The sequence below is a fragment of the Anser brachyrhynchus genome (genome assembly GCF_964034855.1).
Source record: "Anser brachyrhynchus genome assembly, chromosome: 9".
Taxonomy (NCBI): Eukaryota; Metazoa; Chordata; class Aves; order Anseriformes; family Anatidae; genus Anser; species Anser brachyrhynchus.
In genome coordinates, this window is record NC_137703.1 from 28,503,419 (window position 1) to 28,524,556 (window position 21,138).

The following is a 21,138-nucleotide window of genomic DNA, read 5'->3' on the forward strand; positions in this document are numbered from 1 at the left end:
GGCGTGTAGAATAGCAGGTAGATGCCAGCGCTTAGGCGTTCTGGTTGGTTCCCCCATCGGGTGATTAAGATTAGGGTGGGAATGAGGGTTGCTTCAAATGAGATGTAAAATAGTGCTAGTTCTGTGGTGGAAAAGGCTAGTAGGATGAATGGCTGGACTGCAACTAAGGTTGAGATAAAGATTCGTTTGCATTGTAGGGGTTCTTGTTGCAGGTGGTTTTGGCTTGCTATGATTATGAGTGGGAGTAGTCAGCAGGATAGTACTAGGAGGGGGGATGAGATTTGGTCAATTCCTGTTCAGTTGGATAAAAATTTGTAGGGGTAGTAGGTTGGGATTAATCACTGTAGGCTTAGGGCAGCGATTAGGAGGCTGTATAAGGTGGTGTTAGTCCATAGAAATTTTGGTGGAGACAGCAGGGCTGTTGGAAGAAGTATGATTGTGGGTAGGATGATTTTTAGCATTGCAGGAGGTTTAGGTTGTGTAGATGGTCGGAGCCATGTGTGCGGGTGGAGGCTACTAGGATGGCCAGGCCTGTGCCCGCCTCACACGCTGAGAAGGTTAGCATGAGAATTGGTACCATGGTGAATGAGGAGACTTGGTTTTCGATGGATCATATTGATAGGCCTACGAATATCGATAATATTATGCTTTCAAGGCATAGTAGGGCGGATACTAGGTGGGTTCGGTGGAAGGCTAGTCCTAGTCCGCTGAAAATGAAGGCTGAGTAGAAGCTTAAATGTAGGGGCGACATAAGAAAGTTACAGGGTTGGCTGTAATCTGCTGGGTCGAAACCAGCTATCTTTTTGGTTAGACTAACTTTCTGTTATTCTGCTCATTCTAGGCCCCCTTGAATTCACTCGTAGGCCAGTCCGAGTGTTAGGAGAAGGAGGATCGCTACAGTTCAGGTGAGGGTCATTAGGGGGGATTGGAGTTGGACGGCTCATGGCAGGGGGAGTAGGAGGGCGATTTCTAGGTCGAATAGGATGAACAGGATGGCTACTGAGGAAGAATCGGACTGAGAATGGTAATCGAGCAGATCCAAGTGGGTCGAATCCACATTCGTACGGTGAGAGTTTCTCTGAGTCGGGGTTTATTTGGGCGAGTCAGAAGTTTAATGCGGTTAGGGCGGCGCTTAGGATTGATGATAGGGCGAATATGAACATGAGTGCGTTCATTGCTCTCCTCTGGGTTTATACCAGATTCTAGAGATTGGAAGTCAATTGTAATTAATATACTAGAAGAGCAAGATCCTCATCAGTAGATGGTTATGTAGAGGAATAGTCAGATGACGTCTACGAAGTGTCAGTATCAGGCTGCTGCCTCGAATCCGAAGTGGTGGTCTGATGTAAAGTGGAACTTGATCAGTCGGAAGAGGCAGACGGTCAGGAAGGAGGATCCGATGATTACGTGGAGTCCGTGGAATCCAGTGGCAACGAAGAAGGTAGATCCGTAGACGCTATCGGCGATTGAGAATGGGGCTTCGTGGTATTCTATTGCTTGTAGGGCTGTGAAGTAGAATCCCAGGAGGATCGTTAGGGTTAGGGCGTGGATGGCGTGTTTTCGGTTTCCTTCTGTGATGCTGTGATGGGCTCACGTTACGGTAACGCCTGAGGCTAGTAGGATGGCTGTGTTTAGTAGGGGGACTTCTATCGGGTTGAGTGGTTTAATTCCTGTTGGGGGTCATTGGCCTCCTAGTTCTGGGGTTGGGGCCAGGCTCGAGTGGAAGAACGCTCAGAAGAACCCTAAGAAGAAGAATGCTTCGGATGTGATGAAAAGGATTATGCCGTATCGTAGGCCTTTTTGGACTGTGGGAGTGTGATGGCCTTGGAAGGTGCTTTCTCGTACAATGTCTCGTCATCATTGGAGTATTACTAGGAGTATTGAGATGAGGCCTAGGGTTAGTAGTATGGATGAGTTGTAGTGGAATCACATGATTAATCCTGAGGTTGTGAGTAGGGCGGCGGCTGCCCCGAAGATTGGTCAAGGGCTTGGGTCAACTATGTGGTATGAGTGTGCTTGGTGTGCCATTAGATGTTTTCTTGTAAGTATAGGCTTAGAAGGAGCACGAAGACGTAGGCCTGGATTATGGCTACTGCTACTTCTAGGATGGTTAGGAGTAGTAGGATGATTATTGTTAGGATGGATACTGCAGGAAGGGTGGGTATTAATGCAATGGAGGCTGTAGAGATGAGTTGGATGAGTAAGTGTCCTGCTGTAAGGTTGGCTGTAAGGCGGACTCCGAGGGCTAGGGGGCGGATTAGTAGGCTGGTTGTTTCGATCAGGATTAGTGCGGGGATTAGGGGTGTAGGGGTACCTTCGGGTAATAGGTGGGCTAAAGAGGCTGATGGTTGGTTTCGTAGGCCTGTTAGTAGTGTGGCGAGCCATAGTGGGAAGGCTAGGGCTATGTTCATAGATAGTTGGGTGGTTGGGGTGAATGTATATGGAAGGAGGCCTAGAAGGTTGATTGTAAGAAGTATGATTATTAGGGATGTAAATATTATGGCTCATTTGTGGCCATTTTTGTTGAGTGGGACTATTAGTTGTTTTGTGATTAGGTGAAGGAGTCATGTTTGGATAGTAGAAAGGCGGTTGTTGATTCATCGGTTGTTTGGGGACGGGAATAGTAGGGCTGGGAAGAGTAGGGATAGTAGGATTAAGGGGATGCCGAATAGATTGGGGCTGGAAAATTGGTCAAAGAAGCTTAGGTTCATGGTCAGGATCATGGTGTGGGTTTGGTAGTGAGGGAGGTCTTATTTGATGGGGGGTTGGTTGTGGTGAAGGCTAGTAGTTTTGGTTGGATGAGGAGTGCTAGGGTTAATCAGGTTATAATTATGATTGAAAATCATGGTGCGGGGTTAAGCTGTGGCATATCATTAAGGAGGGGGAAGTCCCTCTTTGGCTAGCTTAAAAGGCTAGTGCTGTTGCATAGCTTCTTAATGATTAGGATGATGATAGAAGGGACGATCAGGCCTCGAAATGTGGGAGTGGGGTTGATTCTACTACAATGGGTATGTAGCTGTGATTAGCCCCGCAAATTTCTGAGCATTGTCCGTAAAAAATCCCAGGCCGGGTGGTAATGAATGAAGTTTGGTTTAGTCGGCCTGGGATTGCGTCTGTTTTAACTCCGAGCGTTGGGACTGCTCAGGAGTGGAGTACGTCTCCTGCAGTAATGATCACGCGGATGGGGGATTCTATTGGGATAACTACGCGGTGGTCAACTTCTAGCAGTCGGAAGTGGCCGTTGGGTAAGTCTGGGGTGGGCACTATGTAGGAGTCGAATGATAGGTCTTTGAAGTCTGTGTATTCGTAGCTTCAGTATCATTGGTGGCCGATGGCTTTTAGGGTGAGGTCTGGTTCATCGATTTTGTCCATTATGTAGAGGATTTGTAGGGATGGGAGGGCGAGGAGTACCAGGACGATAGCAGGTAGGATTGTCCAGATCAGCTCTACTTCTTGGGCGTCTACAGCATTGGACGAGAGTTTTTCTGTTAGTATGTGGGCTAAAAGGTAGAGAACTAGGCTGCAGATAGCTAGGGCAACGATTAGGGCGTGGTCGTGGAATTCAACGAGTTCTTCTATGATGGGTGATGAGGCGTCTTGGAATCCTAGTTGGGAGTGGTTGGCCACATGAGATGTACAGGATTTTTACCTGTGATTTAGTCTTGACAAGGCTATGTAATTGGTTTACTAACGTCTCATAAGAAAGAAGCATGAGCGGTTAATGCAGTTGGCTTGAAACCAGCATGTGAGGGTTCGATTCCTTCCTTTCTTGTACTTGGACGAAGGCCGGTTCCTCGAAAGTATGGTATGGGGGAGGGCAGCCGTGGATTCATTCAACGTTTGTGGTAGTTAGTTCTGGTTGTAGGACTTTTCGTTTGGCCGGAAAGGCTTCTCAGATGATGAATATTAGTATGATTACGGCTACTATTGAGATTAGGGAGCCGATGGAGGAAATGGTGTTTCATAGTGTGTAGGCGTCGGGATAGTCCGAGTATCGTCGGGGTATTCCTGCTAGGCCTAGGAAGTGCTGGGGGAAGAACGTTAGGTTTACTGCTGTAAATATTACCCCGAAGTGGGCTTTTGCTCATGTTTGGTGTAGGGTAAACCCAGTGAGTAGTGGGAATCAGTGAGTAAATCCTGCTAGAATGGCAAAGACGGCGCCTATGGATAGGACGTAGTGGAAGTGGGCAACTACGTAGTACGTGTCGTGCAGGGCGATGTCTAGGGAAGAGTTTGCAAGAACGATTCCTGTTAATCCTCCGATGGTAAATAGGAAGATAAATCCTAGAGCTCATAGTATTGGGGGGGGGTCTCATTTGATTGTTCCTCCGTGCAGGGTGGCTAGTCAGCTAAATACTTTGATTCCGGTAGGGATGGCAATGATTATAGTGGCTGATGTAAAGTAGGCTCGGGTATCAACGTCTATTCCTACTGTAAACATGTGGTGAGCTCAGACGATGAATCCTAGGAAGCCGATGGATAGTATGGCTCAGACTATTCCCATGTAGCCGAAGGGCTCCTTTTTGCCTGAGTAGTACGTGACTACGTGTGAGATGATTCCGAACCCCGGTAGGATCAGAATATAGACTTCTGGGTGTCTGAAGAATCAGAATAGGTGTTGGTACAGGATTGGGTCTCCTCCTCCAGCGGGGTCGAAGAATGTGGTGTTTAGGTTTCGATCAGTTAGTAATATTGTAATACCGGCGGCGAGTACGGGGAGTGATAGAAGGAGTAGGATGGCGGTAATTAGTACGGATCAGACAAATAGTGGGGTTTGGTATTGTGAGAGTGCGGGGGGTTTTATGTTGATGGCTGTGGTGATAAAGTTGATGGCCCCAAGGATGGAGGAGATACCGGCTAAGTGGAGTGAGAAGATAGCCAGGTCTACTGAAGCTCCGGCGTGGGCAAGGTCACCTGCTAGGGGAGGGTAGACAGTTCAGCCTGTGCCGGCGCCAGCTTCTACAGTGGATGAGGCTAGTAGGAGGAGGAATGATGGGGGGAGGAGTCAAAAGCTTATGTTGTTTATTCGCGGGAATGCTATGTCGGGGGCACCGATTATGAGGGGGACTAATCAGTTGCCGAATCCTCCGATCATGATGGGTATGACTATAAAGAAGCTTATTACAAAGGCGTGAGCGGTAACGATTACATTGTAAATTTGGTCGTCGCCTAGGAGAGTTCCTGGTTGTCCTAGTTCTGTGCGGATTAATAGGCTGAGTGCGGTGCCGACTATTCCTGCTCATGCCCCGAAGATGAGGTACAGGGTGCCAATATCCTTATGGTTAGTGGAAAATAGTCATCGGTTGATGAAGGTGACGGGTAAGATGGCTGAGTGTTGAAGCGTTAGGCTGTAGTCCTTTTTACAGAGGTTTAATTCCTCTTCTTATCGGCTCTGTAGTGAAATTCATGTTGAGTTGCAAGCTCATCGATGCGCACTAGGGTGCGTCAGGGTCTTTGTAGGCAGAAGCCAATTGGTTTAGGCATTTAGCTGTTAACTAGAGTTTTGTGGGATCGAAGCCCATCTGTCTAGGGAGGCTTTAGCTTAATTAAAGCGTCTGACTTGCATTCAGAAGATACAGGTTAATATTCTGTAAGTCTTAATGTGCAGAAACTAAGAGGGTTTAACTCTTATTTAAGGCTTTGAAGGCCTTCGGTTTGGGGTGTTATCCTAAGTTTCTAGACAATGGCATGTATTATTGGGGACAGGGGAAGTAAGAGGATTGATAGTGAGGCAAGGACCGCAGTAGGTGTGCTTGGGGCTTTGCTAGTGTATCATTGTTTTATGTGGTTAGAGGAGTTGGGGGGAAGGGTAATTGTTGAGTGGTATGCGAGGCGTAGGTAGAAGAAGAGGCTGAGCAGTGATAGCATGGCAATTGCCATGGCTGCTGGTGTTATTTCCTGTTTAGTTAGTTCTTGGATGATAAGTCACTTTGGTATAAAGCCTGTTAATGGGGGGAGGCCTGCTAGGGATAAAAGTACTAGTATTAGGGTGGCGTTTAGCACTGGGGTTTTTGTTCATGAGGTTGTGATCATGGATAGGTTAAGGGCTTTGATTTTGTTAAGGGCTAGGAATACGGCTGATGTTATGATTGTGTATAGGTAGAAGGTAAGTAAGGCCAATTTGGGGCTGTAAACTAGGATGATGGCGATTCAGCCTAAGTGGGAGATGGACGAGAAGGCTAGGATTTTGCGTGTTTGTGTTTGGTTCAGTCCTATTCAGCCTCCTAGTGCTGTTGAGGCTAGGGCCATGGCGGTGAGTAGAGCTGGGTCGAGGGATTTGGATGTTAGTAGGAGCAGGGTTAGTGGGGGGAATTTTATGAGGGTCGAGAGTAGCAGGGCTGTTATTAGTGGCGATCCTTGTAGTACTTCTGGGAATCAGAAGTGAAATGGCACTAGGCCCAGTTTAATAGCGATTGCTGCTGTCAGTAGTAGACAGGAGGTTGGGTGGTTTATTTGTGTGATGTCTCATTGGCCGGTGACTCAGGCATTGGTTATGCTAGAGAATAGGACCAGGGCGGAAGCAGCTGCTTGGGTTAGGAAGTATTTCGTTGCGGCTTCTACTGCTCGTGGGTGGTGGGATTTGGCAATTAGGGGAATGATGGCTAGTGCGTTGATCTCCAGTCCTGTCCAGGCCAGAACTCAGTGGTTGCTGGAAATTGTGATTGTGGTGCCCAAGATGAGGCTGAAGGTTATGATTGGGGTCGCGTAAGGGTTCATTAGTAGAGGAGGGGGTTAAACCATCATTTTCGGGGTATGGGCCCGATAGCTTGATTAGCTGACTCTACTAGAAAAGAATATAAGGGAAGTATGGAGAATTTTGATTTCTCTTGTGTGGGTTCAATTCCTACTTTTCTAAGGTCAACAGGAAATGAGAGGGCTGTTATACCTCTATGTTCACTTTATCATAGTGACCCTTTGTAGTTCAGGCACATTTCCTTATGTAAGGAGGTAGGCCTGCATAGCAGATAGGTATGCTGATGTGTCAGAGGCACAGAGCTAGTGTGAGGGGTAGGAAGTTTTTTCATAGTAGGTGCATTAGTTGGTCATATCGGAATCGTGGGTATGAAGCTCGGACCCATAAGAAACCAGAAGATAGTAGGAGGACTTTTGTGGCTAGGATGACGGGGAATAGTTCTGTGGGTGGCCCTAGGGCGCTTGGGTTTAGGAATATGATGGCTGTAAGTGTATTTATTAGCATAATGTTCGCATATTCAGCTAGGAAGAATAAGGCGAAGGGTCCTGCGGCGTATTCAACGTTAAACCGTGAGACTAGCTCAGATTCACCCTCTGTGAGGTCAAAAGGAGCTCGGTTTGTCTCTGCTAGGGTGGATACGTATCATATTATTGCTAGGGGTCATGAGGAGAAAATGAAGTATAGAGGCTCCTGTGCGACGGCAAAGGAGCTGAGTGTGTAGCTTCCGCTTAGTATGATTATTGATAGCAGGATTATGGCCAGTGTCACTTCGTATGAAATGGTCTGTGCTACTGCCCGTAGGGCTCCGATTAGTGCGTATTTTGAGTTCGAGGCTCAGCCTGATCATAGGACTGAGTAGACGGCTAGGCTTGACATGGCTATTAGGAAGAGAACTCCGAGGTTTAGATCTGCTAGGGGAAATGGGAGTGGTAGTGGTGCTCAAGTGGTGAGGGCTAGGACAAGGGCTAGTATTGGTATCAGAATGAATAGAAGTGGGGAAGAGGTAGAGGGTCGGATGGGCTCTTTGGTAAATAGTTTCAGTCCGTCCGCAAATGGTTGAAGTAGGCCAAAAGGCCCGACAACGTTAGGGCCTTTGCGGGATTGTATGTAGCTTAGGATTTTCCGTTCTACTAGGGTTAGGAAGGCTACGGCAATCAGGATTGGGATGATGTATAGGAGGGATATAACGAGGCAGCTTAGTGTTGTTATTTGAATCATGGGTGAAGCTAGGGAGAGGATTTGAACCTCTGGGGAAAGGGCTTAAGCCTTCTGCACTTGCCGGGCTCTGCCACTCTAGCTGGTCCTTTTCTAGGATTGAAAGTGGTGGGGGAAGGCCCTCTTCACGGTTTAGTTGGTTTCACTGCTTAGAGGGGGGGGGCGTGCTTGTGGTATTGGCCCCACTTTCCCGGTCCTTTCGTACTGGGGAGAGTGTGTCATAGATAGAAACCGACCTGGATTGCTCCGGTCTGAACTCAGATCACGTAGGACTGTTAATCGTTGAACAAACGAACCCTTAATAGCGGCTGCACCATTAGGATGTCCTGATCCAACATCGAGGTCGTAAACCCCCCTGTCGATATGGGCTCTTGAGGGGGATTGCGCTGTTATCCCTGGGGTAGCTTGGTCCATTAATCAATTATATTGGGTCTGGTCACTGTTAGCACTTTGAGGGGTAGCTCTAGGTAAAGAGGTATGGTCTTGTTTTTGGAGGATTTGTTCTCCTCCAAGGTCGCCCCAACCGAAAAATATCGACCAGGCTCTGTGATGGTAGTGGCCCCAGTGGGGTTGATTGAGGATTCGCGGTGGTCGTTGATTTTTAAGTTCCACAGGGTCTTCTCGTCTTATGTTCACATCCCCGCTTTTGCACGGGGAGATCAATTTCACTGATTATCTGTGAGAGACAGTTAAGACCTCGTTTAGCCATTCATACAAGTCTCGATTTATGGGACAATTGATTGCGCTACCTTTGCACGGTTAGGATACCGCGGCCGTTAAACCTAAGTCACCGGGCAGGCATCACCTTCAATACTTGTTTAATTTGCTGAAGGCTATGTTTTTGGTAAACAGTCGGGCCTTATTAATTTGCCGAGTTCCTTTCACAGATTTTAATCGCTCTTATAGGCGCTCCTGAGTCGGGTTAACAGGGTTAGTTAATACGTGGTCTTGTAGGGGTTTTTGTATCTGTCTAGGTCTGTTAATAATGTTTCTATGTAAGCTTGCGCCGTTAGAGGGGTGTGGCCCTGAGTTACTTATTTTAGCATTAATTCTCCTATATTCATAGGTTGACCTGTTTGTGATAAGGGAATCATCTTATTTTGGTATTTTTAGGTGGTGGAGCTTTGACGCACTCTTTTTTGATGGCTGCTTTAGGGCCCACGGTAGGATCAGTAGTAAGAATTATCCGCTAGTCGAGGTTGTGTCCTTTTTTAATGGAGCTTTCCCTCCATTAAATAGCTCTTAATCATCTCATTAGGGTTCAGGATGTCCGGTAGGGAGGATTAAGGGGGAACTTAGATTCGTTTCACAGGTAACCAGCTATCACCCAGCTCGGTTGGCTTTTCACCTCTACTGACAAGTCATCCCACTCTTTTGCAACAGAGACGGGTTCGCTCTCTTTAACTGCTTGAAAGTAGCTCGCTTGGGTTTCGGGGGGGCAAACTTTAGTTCACTTTGCTTGGTTGTTCTCGCTAAACCATGATGCAAAAGGTACAAGGGTTGATCTTTGCTGTCTGTCGCTTTGATTGTTTCACTGCTATTTCATCTTTCCCTTACGGTACTGGGGTCTCTATCGCGTCTAAGTGTCTTTTCTATCGCCTATACTAAGACTGTAAAATGCTTTAGTTTAATTAGTTTAGTAAATTCTTTAGTTTTGGTGTACTATTTGTGTGGTTGAGCTAGAGGGGGGGCTTCAAGACGATCCGGTCTAGTAGATATCTTTCAGGTGTAAGCTGAGTGCTTTGGTGTTATAGCTACGTCTTGATATTCTAAGTACACCTTCCGGTACACTTACCTTGTTACGACTTACCTCATCTTCAGCGTATTTATGGTATTAGTTATGTGGGATGTGGCTTTTGAGGAGGGTGACGGGCGGTATGTACGTGCCCCAGGGCCGGCTTAAAGTAGGCTCTATTGTCCCACTTTACTGCTAAATCCGCCTTCCAGAAGTGGTTTCACGCTTCTTTCCGTGTGCCCTATGAATAGGGAATGTAGCCCATTTCTTCCACTCCATAGGCTATACCTTGACCTGTCTTATTAGCGGGGTGCTATTGTGTCCACTGTTGTGCTCTCATTCGAGGTGGGCTGGCGACGGCGGTATGTAGGCTGTGTTGGCAAGGGGTGGTTGGGTTAATCGGGGATTATCGATTGTAGAACAGGCTCCTCTAGGTGGGTTTGGGGCACCGCCAAGTCCTTAGAGTTTTAAGTGTTTGTGCTCGTAGTTCTCTGGCGGATACTTCGGTAAAGTAAGTATCAAGATTTAGGGCCAGGCATAGTGGGGTATCTAATCCCAGTTTGGGCCCTGGCTTTCGTGGGTTTAAATCAGTCGTTAGTTCCTAAGATCATCTTAATGGTGTGTTTAGGTGCATCTTGGGCTTATGACAGCTCAGTTGCATTTTGATCTTAGTTAGCTAGGATAGGCATTTTACCACTCTTTACGCCGTGTCAATAGGACGGTTGATTTGGGTTTCTTGTATGACCGCGGTGGCTGGCACAAGATTTACCAACCCTTGAAGTTAGGCTGTTGCTATAACTAAGTCAAGTTTGCACTCATTGCTTAATGTTAATTACTGCTGAATACCCGTGGGGGCGTGGCTTAGCGAGGCGTCTTGGGCTACTACTTGGGTGTGCCTGATACCCGCTCCTCAAGGCCTGTATGGGGGTAGGTGGTCGAGGGCGTTTACACTGGGGCGCGGATACTTGCATGTATATATTTAGCAAAAACCAACCGTAAGGTTAGGACTAAGTCTTTTGTCCGCAGGCATGTTTTATGCCATCTTGGCAACTTCAGTGCCATGCTTTGTGTTAAGCTATGTGGACGGGGGTGTGGTTAGCTGATAGTTGAGTGGTGAGTGAGAGTGAAGTATATGAAATTATTGCTTGTGTTTACTATTTTTAGTACTGGAGTTTCTCTAAGTCCTAGGACTAGGAGGAAATGGTGTTTCATAGTGTGTAGGCGTCGGGATAGTCTGAGTATCGTCGGGGTATTCCTGCTAGGCCTAGGAAGTGCTGGGGGAAGAACGTTAGGTTTACTCCTGTAAATATTACCCCGAAGTGGGCTTTTGCTCATGTTTGGTGTAGGGTAAACCCAGTGAGTAGTGGGAATCAGTGAGTAAATCCTGCTAGAATGGCAAAGACGGCGCCTATGGATAGGACGTAGTGGAAGTGGACACTATTTGTCTGATCCGTACTAATTACCGCCATCCTACTCCTTCTATCACTCCCCGTACTCGCCACCGGTATTACAATATTACTAACTGATCGAAACCTAAACACCACATTCTTCGACCCCGCTGGAGGAGGAGACCCAATCCTGTACCAACACCTATTCTGATTCTTCGGACACCCAGAAGTCTATATTCTGATCCTACCGGGGTTCGGAATCATCTCACACGTAGTCACGTACTACTCAGGCAAAAAGGAGCCCTTCGGCTACATGGGAATAGTCTGAGCCATACTATCCATCGGCTTCCTAGGATTCATCGTCTGAGCTCACCACATGTTTACAGTAGGAATAGACGTTGATACCCGAGCCTACTTTACATCAGCCACTATAATCATTGCCATCCCTACCGGAATCAAAGTATTTAGCTGACTAGCCACCCTGCACGGAGGAACAATCAAATGAGACCCCCCCAATACTATGAGCTCTAGGATTTATCTTCCTATTTACCATCGGAGGATTAACAGGAATCGTTCTTGCAAACTCTTCCCTAGACATCGCCCTGCACGACACGTACTACGTAGTTGCCCACTTCCACTACGTCCTATCCATAGGCGCCGTCTTTGCCATTCTAGCAGGATTTACTCACTGATTCCCACTACTCACTGGGTTTACCCTACACCAAACATGAGCAAAAGCCCACTTCGGGGTAATATTTACAGGAGTAAACCTAACGTTCTTCCCCCAGCACTTCCTAGGCCTAGCAGGAATACCCCGACGATACTCGGACTATCCCGACGCCTACACACTATGAAACACCATTTCCTCCATCGGCTCCCTAATCTCAATAGTAGCCGTAATCATACTAATATTCATCATCTGAGAAGCCTTTCCGGCCAAACGAAAAGTCCTACAACCAGAACTAACTACCACAAACGTTGAATGAATCCACGGCTGCCCTCCCCCATACCATACTTTCGAGGAACCGGCCTTCGTCCAAGTACAAGAAAGGAAGGAATCGAACCCTCACATGCTGGTTTCAAGCCAACTGCATTAACCGCTCATGCTTCTTTCTTATGAGACGTTAGTAAACCAATTACATAGCCTTGTCAAGACTAAATCACAGGTAAAAATCCTGTACATCTCATGTGGCCAACCACTCCCAACTAGGATTCCAAGACGCCTCATCACCCATCATAGAAGAACTCGTTGAATTCCACGACCACGCCCTAATCGTTGCCCTAGCTATCTGCAGCCTAGTTCTCTACCTTTTAGCCCACATACTAACAGAAAAACTCTCGTCCAATGCTGTAGACGCCCAAGAAGTAGAGCTGATCTGGACAATCCTACCTGCTATCGTCCTGGTACTCCTCGCCCTCCCATCCCTACAAATCCTCTACATAATGGACAAAATCGATGAACCAGACCTCACCCTAAAAGCCATCGGCCACCAATGATACTGAAGCTACGAATACACAGACTTCAAAGACCTATCATTCGACTCCTACATAGTGCCCACCCCAGACTTACCCAACGGCCACTTCCGACTGCTAGAAGTTGACCACCGCGTAGTTATCCCAATAGAATCCCCCATCCGCGTGATCATTACTGCAGGAGACGTACTCCACTCCTGAGCAGTCCCAACGCTCGGAGTTAAAACAGACGCAATCCCAGGCCGACTAAACCAAACTTCATTCATTACCACCCGGCCTGGGATTTTTTACGGACAATGCTCAGAAATTTGCGGGGCTAATCACAGCTACATACCCATTGTAGTAGAATCAACCCCACTCCCACATTTCGAGGCCTGATCGTCCCTTCTATCATCATCCTAATCATTAAGAAGCTATGCAACAGCACTAGCCTTTTAAGCTAGCCAAAGAGGGACTTCCCCCTCCTTAATGATATGCCACAGCTTAACCCCGCACCATGATTTTCAATCATAATTATAACCTGATTAACCCTAGCACTCCTCATCCAACCAAAACTACTAGCCTTCACCACAACCAACCCCCCATCAAATAAGACCTCCCTCACTACCAAACCCACACCATGATCCTGACCATGAACCTAAGCTTCTTTGACCAATTTTCCAGCCCCAATCTATTTGGCATCCCCTTAATCCTACTATCCCTACTCTTCCCAGCCCTACTATTCCCGTCCCCAAACAACCGATGAATCAACAACCGCCTTTCTACTATCCAAACATGACTCCTTCACCTAATCACAAAACAACTAATAGTCCCACTCAACAAAAATGGCCACAAATGAGCCATAATATTTACATCCCTAATAATCATACTTCTTACAATCAACCTTCTAGGCCTCCTTCCATATACATTCACCCCAACCACCCAACTATCTATGAACATAGCCCTAGCCTTCCCACTATGGCTCGCCACACTACTAACAGGCCTACGAAACCAACCATCAGCCTCTTTAGCCCACCTATTACCCGAAGGTACCCCTACACCCCTAATCCCCGCACTAATCCTGATCGAAACAACCAGCCTACTAATCCGCCCCCTAGCCCTCGGAGTCCGCCTTACAGCCAACCTTACAGCAGGACACTTACTCATCCAACTCATCTCTACAGCCTCCATTGCATTAATACCCACCCTTCCTGCAGTATCCATCCTAACAATAATCATCCTACTACTCCTAACCATCCTAGAAGTAGCAGTAGCCATAATCCAGGCCTACGTCTTCGTGCTCCTTCTAAGCCTATACTTACAAGAAAACATCTAATGGCACACCAAGCACACTCATACCACATAGTTGACCCAAGCCCTTGACCAATCTTCGGGGCAGCCGCCGCCCTACTCACAACCTCAGGATTAATCATGTGATTCCACTACAACTCATCCATACTACTAACCCTAGGCCTCATCTCAATACTCCTAGTAATACTCCAATGATGACGAGACATTGTACGAGAAAGCACCTTCCAAGGCCATCACACTCCCACAGTCCAAAAAGGCCTACGATACGGCATCATCCTTTTCATCACATCCGAAGCATTCTTCTTCTTAGGGTTCTTCTGAGCGTTCTTCCACTCGAGCCTGGCCCCAACCCCAGAACTAGGAGGCCAATGACCCCCAACAGGAATTAAACCACTCAACCCGATAGAAGTCCCCCTACTAAACACAGCCATCCTACTAGCCTCAGGCGTTACCGTAACGTGAGCCCATCACAGCATCACAGAAGGAAACCGAAAACACGCCATCCACGCCCTAACCCTAACGATCCTCCTGGGATTCTACTTCACAGCCCTACAAGCAATAGAATACCACGAAGCCCCATTCTCAATCGCCGATAGCGTCTACGGATCTACCTTCTTCGTTGCCACTGGATTCCACGGACTCCACGTAATCATCGGATCCTCCTTCCTGACCGTCTGCCTCTTCCGACTGATCAAGTTCCACTTTACATCAGACCACCACTTCGGATTCGAGGCAGCAGCCTGATACTGACACTTCGTAGACGTCATCTGACTATTCCTCTACATAACCATCTACTGATGAGGATCTTGCTCTTCTAGTATATTAATTACAATTGACTTCCAATCTCTAGAATCTGGTATAAACCCAGAGGAGAGCAATGAACGCACTCATGTTCATATTCGCCCTATCATCAATCCTAAGCGCCGCCCTAACCGCATTAAACTTCTGACTCGCCCAAATAAACCCCGACTCAGAGAAACTCTCACCGTACGAATGTGGATTCGACCCACTTGGATCTGCTCGATTACCATTCTCAGTCCGATTCTTCCTCAGTAGCCATCCTGTTCATCCTATTCGACCTAGAAATCGCCCTCCTACTCCCCCTGCCATGAGCCGTCCAACTCCAATCCCCCCTAATGACCCTCACCTGAACTGTAGCGATCCTCCTTCTCCTAACACTCGGACTGGCCTACGAGTGAATTCAAGGGGGCCTAGAATGAGCAGAATAACAGAAAGTTAGTCTAACCAAAAAGATAGCTGGTTTCGACCCAGCAGATTACAGCCAACCCTGTAACTTTCTTATGTCGCCCCTACATTTAAGCTTCTACTCAGCCTTCATTTTCAGCGGACTAGGACTAGCCTTCCACCGAACCCACCTAGTATCCGCCCTACTATGCCTTGAAAGCATAATATTATCGATATTCGTAGGCCTATCAATATGATCCATCGAAAACCAAGTCTCCTCATTCACCATGGTACCAATTCTCATGCTAACCTTCTCAGCGTGTGAGGCGGGCACAGGCCTGGCCATCCTAGTAGCCTCCACCCGCACACATGGCTCCGACCATCTACACAACCTAAACCTCCTGCAATGCTAAAAATCATCCTACCCACAATCATACTTCTTCCAACAGCCCTGCTGTCTCCACCAAAATTTCTATGGACTAACACCACCTTATACAGCCTCCTAATCGCTGCCCTAAGCCTACAGTGATTAATCCCAACCTACTACCCCTACAAATTTTTATCCAACTGAACAGGAATTGACCAAATCTCATCCCCCCTCCTAGTACTATCCTGCTGACTACTCCCACTCATAATCATAGCAAGCCAAAACCACCTGCAACAAGAACCCCTACAACGCAAACGAATCTTTATCTCAACCTTAGTCGCAGTCCAGCCATTCATCCTACTAGCCTTTTCCACCACAGAACTAGCACTATTTTACATCTCATTTGAAGCAACCCTCATTCCCACCCTAATCTTAATCACCCGATGGGGGAACCAACCAGAACGCCTAAGCGCTGGCATCTACCTGCTATTCTACACGCCAGTAAGCTCTCTACCCCTGCTAATCACAATCATACACCTATACGTGAAAATTGGCACCCTGCACCTGCCAACCCTACAACTAACCCACCCAACCCTATCCACCTCATGGACAGGAATACTATCAGGTCTAGCACTGCTCATAGCATTCATAGTAAAAGCCCCACTATACGGCCTACACCTCTGACTGCCAAAAGCCCACGTAGAAGCACCCATCGCAGGCTCAATACTCCTCGCCGCCCTACTACTAAAGCTAGGAGGATACGGAATTATACGAGTCACTCTATTTATGGGCCCACTGTCCAACCTCCTGCACTACCCCTTCCTAACCCTGGCCCTATGAGGCGCCCTAATGACTAGCTCAATCTGCCTACGACAGACAGACCTAAAATCACTAATCGCTTATTCATCCGTTAGCCACATAGGCCTAGTTATCGCCGCAGGAATAATCCAAACCCACTGATCATTCTCAGGGGCAATGATCCTAATAATTTCCCATGGACTAACTTCCTCCATACTATTCTGCCTAGCCAACACAAACTATGAACGTACGCACAGCCGAATTCTACTACTCACACGAGGCCTACAACCTCTCCTACCACTCATAGCTACCTGATGATTGCTGGCCAATCTAACAAACATAGCCTTACCCCCAACAACAAACCTCATAGCAGAGCTAACCATTATAATCACCTTATTCAACTGATCTGCCTTCACGATCATCCTAACAGGAATCGCAACCCTACTAACCGCCTCCTACACCTTATTCATACTACTAATGACCCAACGAGGCTCAATCCCCTCCCACATCACATCTATGCAAAACTCAACCACGCGAGAACACCTGCTCATAACACTCCACATTATCCCAATATTCCTCCTAATCCTCAAACCCGAACTGATCTCCGGAATCCCCTCATGCAAGTATAGTTTAAACCAAACATTAGACTGTGATTCTAAGAATAGAAGTTCAAACCTTCTTACCTGCCGAGGGGAGGGTTTAACCAACAAGAGCTGCTAACTCTTACATCTGAGCCTAAAACCTCAGCCCCCTTACTTTTAAAGGATAACAGCAATCCACTGGTCTTAGGAACCACCCATCTTGGTGCAAATCCAAGTAAAAGGAGTGAACCCCACACTACTAATCAACTCCCTCACACTACTCACGCTGACAATCCTCCTAACCCCAATCATCCTGCCATTTCTATTTAAAAACTTTAAAAACACCCCACAAGCCACCACCCGCGCTGTTAAAACCGCATTCCTAATTAGCCTAGCCCCTACAACCGCATTCATCTACTCGGGAGTAGAATCTGTCACCTGCCACTGGGAGTGAAAATTCATTATAAACTTTAAAATCCCCCTGAGCCTAAAAATAGACCAATACTCAATAACATTTCTTCCAATCGCCCTATTTGTAACATGATCAATCCTACAATTCGCCATATGATACATGGCCTCAGAGCCATACGTAACAAAATTTTTCACCTACCTACTGACATTCCTAGTCGCCATACTCCTCCTAACAACCGCAAACAACATATTCCTCCTATTCGTAGGCTGGGAAGGAGTACGAATCATGTCCTTCCTTCTCATCGGCTGATGACAAGGCCGAGCAGATGCCAACACCGCCGCCCTACGAGCCGTAATCTACAACCGAATCGGAGACGTCGGACTGATCCTGAGCATAGCATGACTAGCTTCAACATTCAACACCTGAGAGATCCAACAAGCCGTACACCCCCACCAAACCCCAATCCTCCCCCTCATAGGATTAATCCTCGCAGCCGCAGGAAAATCCGCCCAATTTGGACTCCACCCATGACTGCCCGCAGCAATAGAAGGCCCCACCCCAGTATCAGCCCTACTGCACTCCAGTACCATAGTAGTAGCCGGAATCTTCCTGCTCATCCGCATGCACCCCCTGCTAGCCACCAACCAGACAGCCCTAACTGCCTGCCTATGCCTAGGTGCTCTATCAACCCTATTCGCTGCCACATGCGCCCTAACCCAAAATGACATCAAAAAAATCATTGCTTTCTCAACATCCGGCCAACTAGGACTAATAATAGTCACTATCGGACTAAACCTCCCACAACTAGCCTTCCTACACATCTCAACCCATGCCTTCTTTAAAGCCATACTATTCCTATGCTCAGGGTCTATCATCCACAACCTAAACGGAGAACAAGATATCCGAAAGATAGGAGGCCTACAGAAAATACTCCCAGTCACTACTTCCTGCCTAACCATCGGAAACCTGGCGCTGATAGGAACCCCATTCCTAGCCGGATTCTACTCAAAAGACCTCATCATCGAAAGCTTAAACACATCATACCTAAATACTTGAGCCCTACTCCTAACCCTTATAGCCACAGCATTCACCGCAACCTACAGCATCCGCATAACCATCCTAGTCCAAGCTGGACAAACCCGAATCCCCCCAATAGTATCAATAAACGAAAACAACCCACTAATCACCGCCCCCCTAACCCGACTCGCCCTAGGCAGCATTACAGCAGGAATAATCATTACCTCTTTCATCACACCAACCAAAACCCCCCCAATAACCATACCCCTTATCACCAAAACCGCTGCCATCCTCATAACAATCCTAGGAATCATCCTAGCCCTAGAACTATCGAACATAACACACACCCTCACTCACCCCAAACCAAACCCCCTCATAAACTTCTCCTCTGCATTAGGGTACTTCAACCCCCTAGTACACCGATTCTTCTCCAAAAACCTACTAGAAAAGGGACAAAACATTGCCCTACACTTGATCGACCTCTCCTGACTCAAAAAAATAGGGCCAGAGGGCCTTGCTGAACTACAAGTAGCCGCAAGCAAAGCCGCAACCTCAATACACACAGGGCTAATTAAGGCCTACCTAGGATCCTTCGCCCTCTCCATCCTGGTAATAATCCTAATAACACACAGACTCACTAATGGCCCCTAACATCCGCAAATCCCATCCCCTACTAAAAATAATCAACAACTCCCTAATCGACCTACCCGCCCCCTCCAACATCTCTGCCTGATGAAACTTCGGCTCCCTTCTAGCCATCTGCTTAGCCACACAAATCCTAACAGGCCTGCTACTAGCCATACACTACACCGCAGACACTTCACTCGCCTTCTCCTCAGTAGCTCACACATGCCGAGACGTCCAGTACGGATGGCTCATCCGCAACCTCCACGCCAACGGTGCTTCGCTCTTCTTTATCTGCATCTACTTACACATCGGACGAGGCCTCTACTACGGCTCCTACCTATACAAAGAAACCTGAAACACAGGAGTAATCCTCCTACTCACCCTAATAGCAACTGCCTTCGTAGGGTATGTCCTACCATGAGGACAAATGTCATTCTGAGGGGCCACCGTAATCACCAACCTATTCTCAGCCATCCCGTACATTGGGCAAACTCTAGTAGAATGAGCCTGAGGAGGATTCTCAGTAGACAATCCAACCTTAACCCGATTCTTCGCCATCCACTTCCTACTGCCCTTCCTAATTGCAGGAATCACCCTAGTCCACCTAACCTTCCTACACGAATCAGGCTCAAATAACCCACTAGGAATCGTATCAGACTGCGACAAAATCCCATTCCACCCATACTTCTCCATTAAAGACAGCTTAGGGCTTACCCTAATAATCACCCCTCTAATAGCACTAGCCCTATTTTCACCGAACCTCCTGGTTCTTGGAATCCTAGTTGGGAGTGGTTGGCCACATGAGATGTACAGGATTTTTACCTGTGATTTAGTCTTGACAAGGCTATGTAATTGGTTTACTAACGTCTCATAAGAAAGAAGCATGAGCGGTTAATGCAGTTGGCTTGAAACCCATCCCCAGTGGTGCCAGTGCACTCTCTGAACTCACTGAAGTGCATCCCCAGTGGTGCCAGTGCACTCTCTGCACTCACTGCACTGCATCCCCAGTGGTGCCAGTGCGCTCTCTGGAGTCACAGCACTGCATCCCCAGTGGTGCCAGTGCAATCTCTGGACTCACTGCAGTGCATCCCCAGTGGTGCCAGTGCACTCTCTGGACTCACTGCACTGCATCCCCAGTGGTGCCAGTGCACTCTCTGGACTCACTGCACTGCATCCCCAGTGGTGCCAGTGCACTCTCTGGACTCACTGCAGTGCATCCCCAGTGGTGCCAGTGCACTCTCTGGACTCACTGAAGTGCATCCCCAGTGGTGCCAGTGCACTCTCTGCACTCACTGCACTGCATCCACAGTGGTGCCAGTGCGCTCTCTGGAGTCACAGCACTGCATCCCAAGTGGTGCCAGTGCAATCTCTGGACTCACTGCACTGCATCCCCAGTGGTGCCAGTGCACTCTCTGGACTCACTGAAGTGCATCACCAGTGGTGCCATTGCACTCTCTGCACTCACTGCACTGCATCCCCAGTGGTGCCAGTGCACTCTTTGGACTGACTGCACTGCATCCCCAGTGGTGCCAGTGCGCTCTCCGGAGTCACAGCACTGCATCCCCAGTGGTGCCAGTGCACTCACTGGACACACTGTACTGCAACACAGGTGGTGCCAGTGCACTCTCTGCACTCACTGCACAGCATCCCCAGTGGTGCCAGTGCATTCACTGGACTCACTGGACTGCATCACCAGTGGTGCCAGTGCACTCTCTGGACTCAATGCAGTGCATCCCCAGTGGTGCCAGTGCACTCTCTGGACTCACTGCACTGCAACACAGGTGGTGCCAGTGCACTCTCTGCACTCACTGCACAGCATCCCCAGTGGTGCCAGTGCATTCACTGGACTCACTGCACTGCATCCCCAGTGGTGCCAGTGCACTCGCTGGACTCACTGCAGTGCATCCCCAGTGGTGCCAGTGCACTCTCTGGACTCACTGCACTGCATCACCAGTGGTGCCAGTGCACTCTCTGGACTCACTGCACTGCATCCCCAGTGGTGCCAGTGCACTCTCTGGACTCACTGCACTGCATCCCCAGTGGTGCCAGTGCACTCTCTGGACTCACTGAAGTGCATCCCCAGTGGTGCCAGTGCACTCTCTGCACTCACTGCACTGCATCCACAGTGGTGCCAGTGCGCTCTCTGGAGTCACAGCACTGCATCCCCAGTGGTGCCAGTGCAATCTCTGGACTCACTGCACTGCATCCCCAGTGGTGCCAGTGCACTCTCTGGACTCACTGAAGTGCATCACCAGTGGTGCCATTGCACTCTCTGCACTCACTGCACTGCATCCCCAGTGGTGCCAGTGCACTCTTTGGACTGACTGCACTGCATCCCCAGTGGTGCCAGTACGCT

General features: G+C 48.1%; 1 long non-coding RNA gene across 1 annotated transcript in view; it reads right to left on the minus strand.

Moving 5' to 3' along the window:
• Positions 1-21,138, minus strand: part of LOC308199706 — a 172,407-nt gene that overhangs the window by 142,973 nt on the left and 8,296 nt on the right. The window contains exon 2 of the long non-coding RNA XR_013954882.1: positions 15,373-15,635. This is a non-coding gene — a long non-coding RNA (uncharacterized lncRNA). The remainder of the gene's footprint in view (positions 1-15,372; positions 15,636-21,138) is intronic.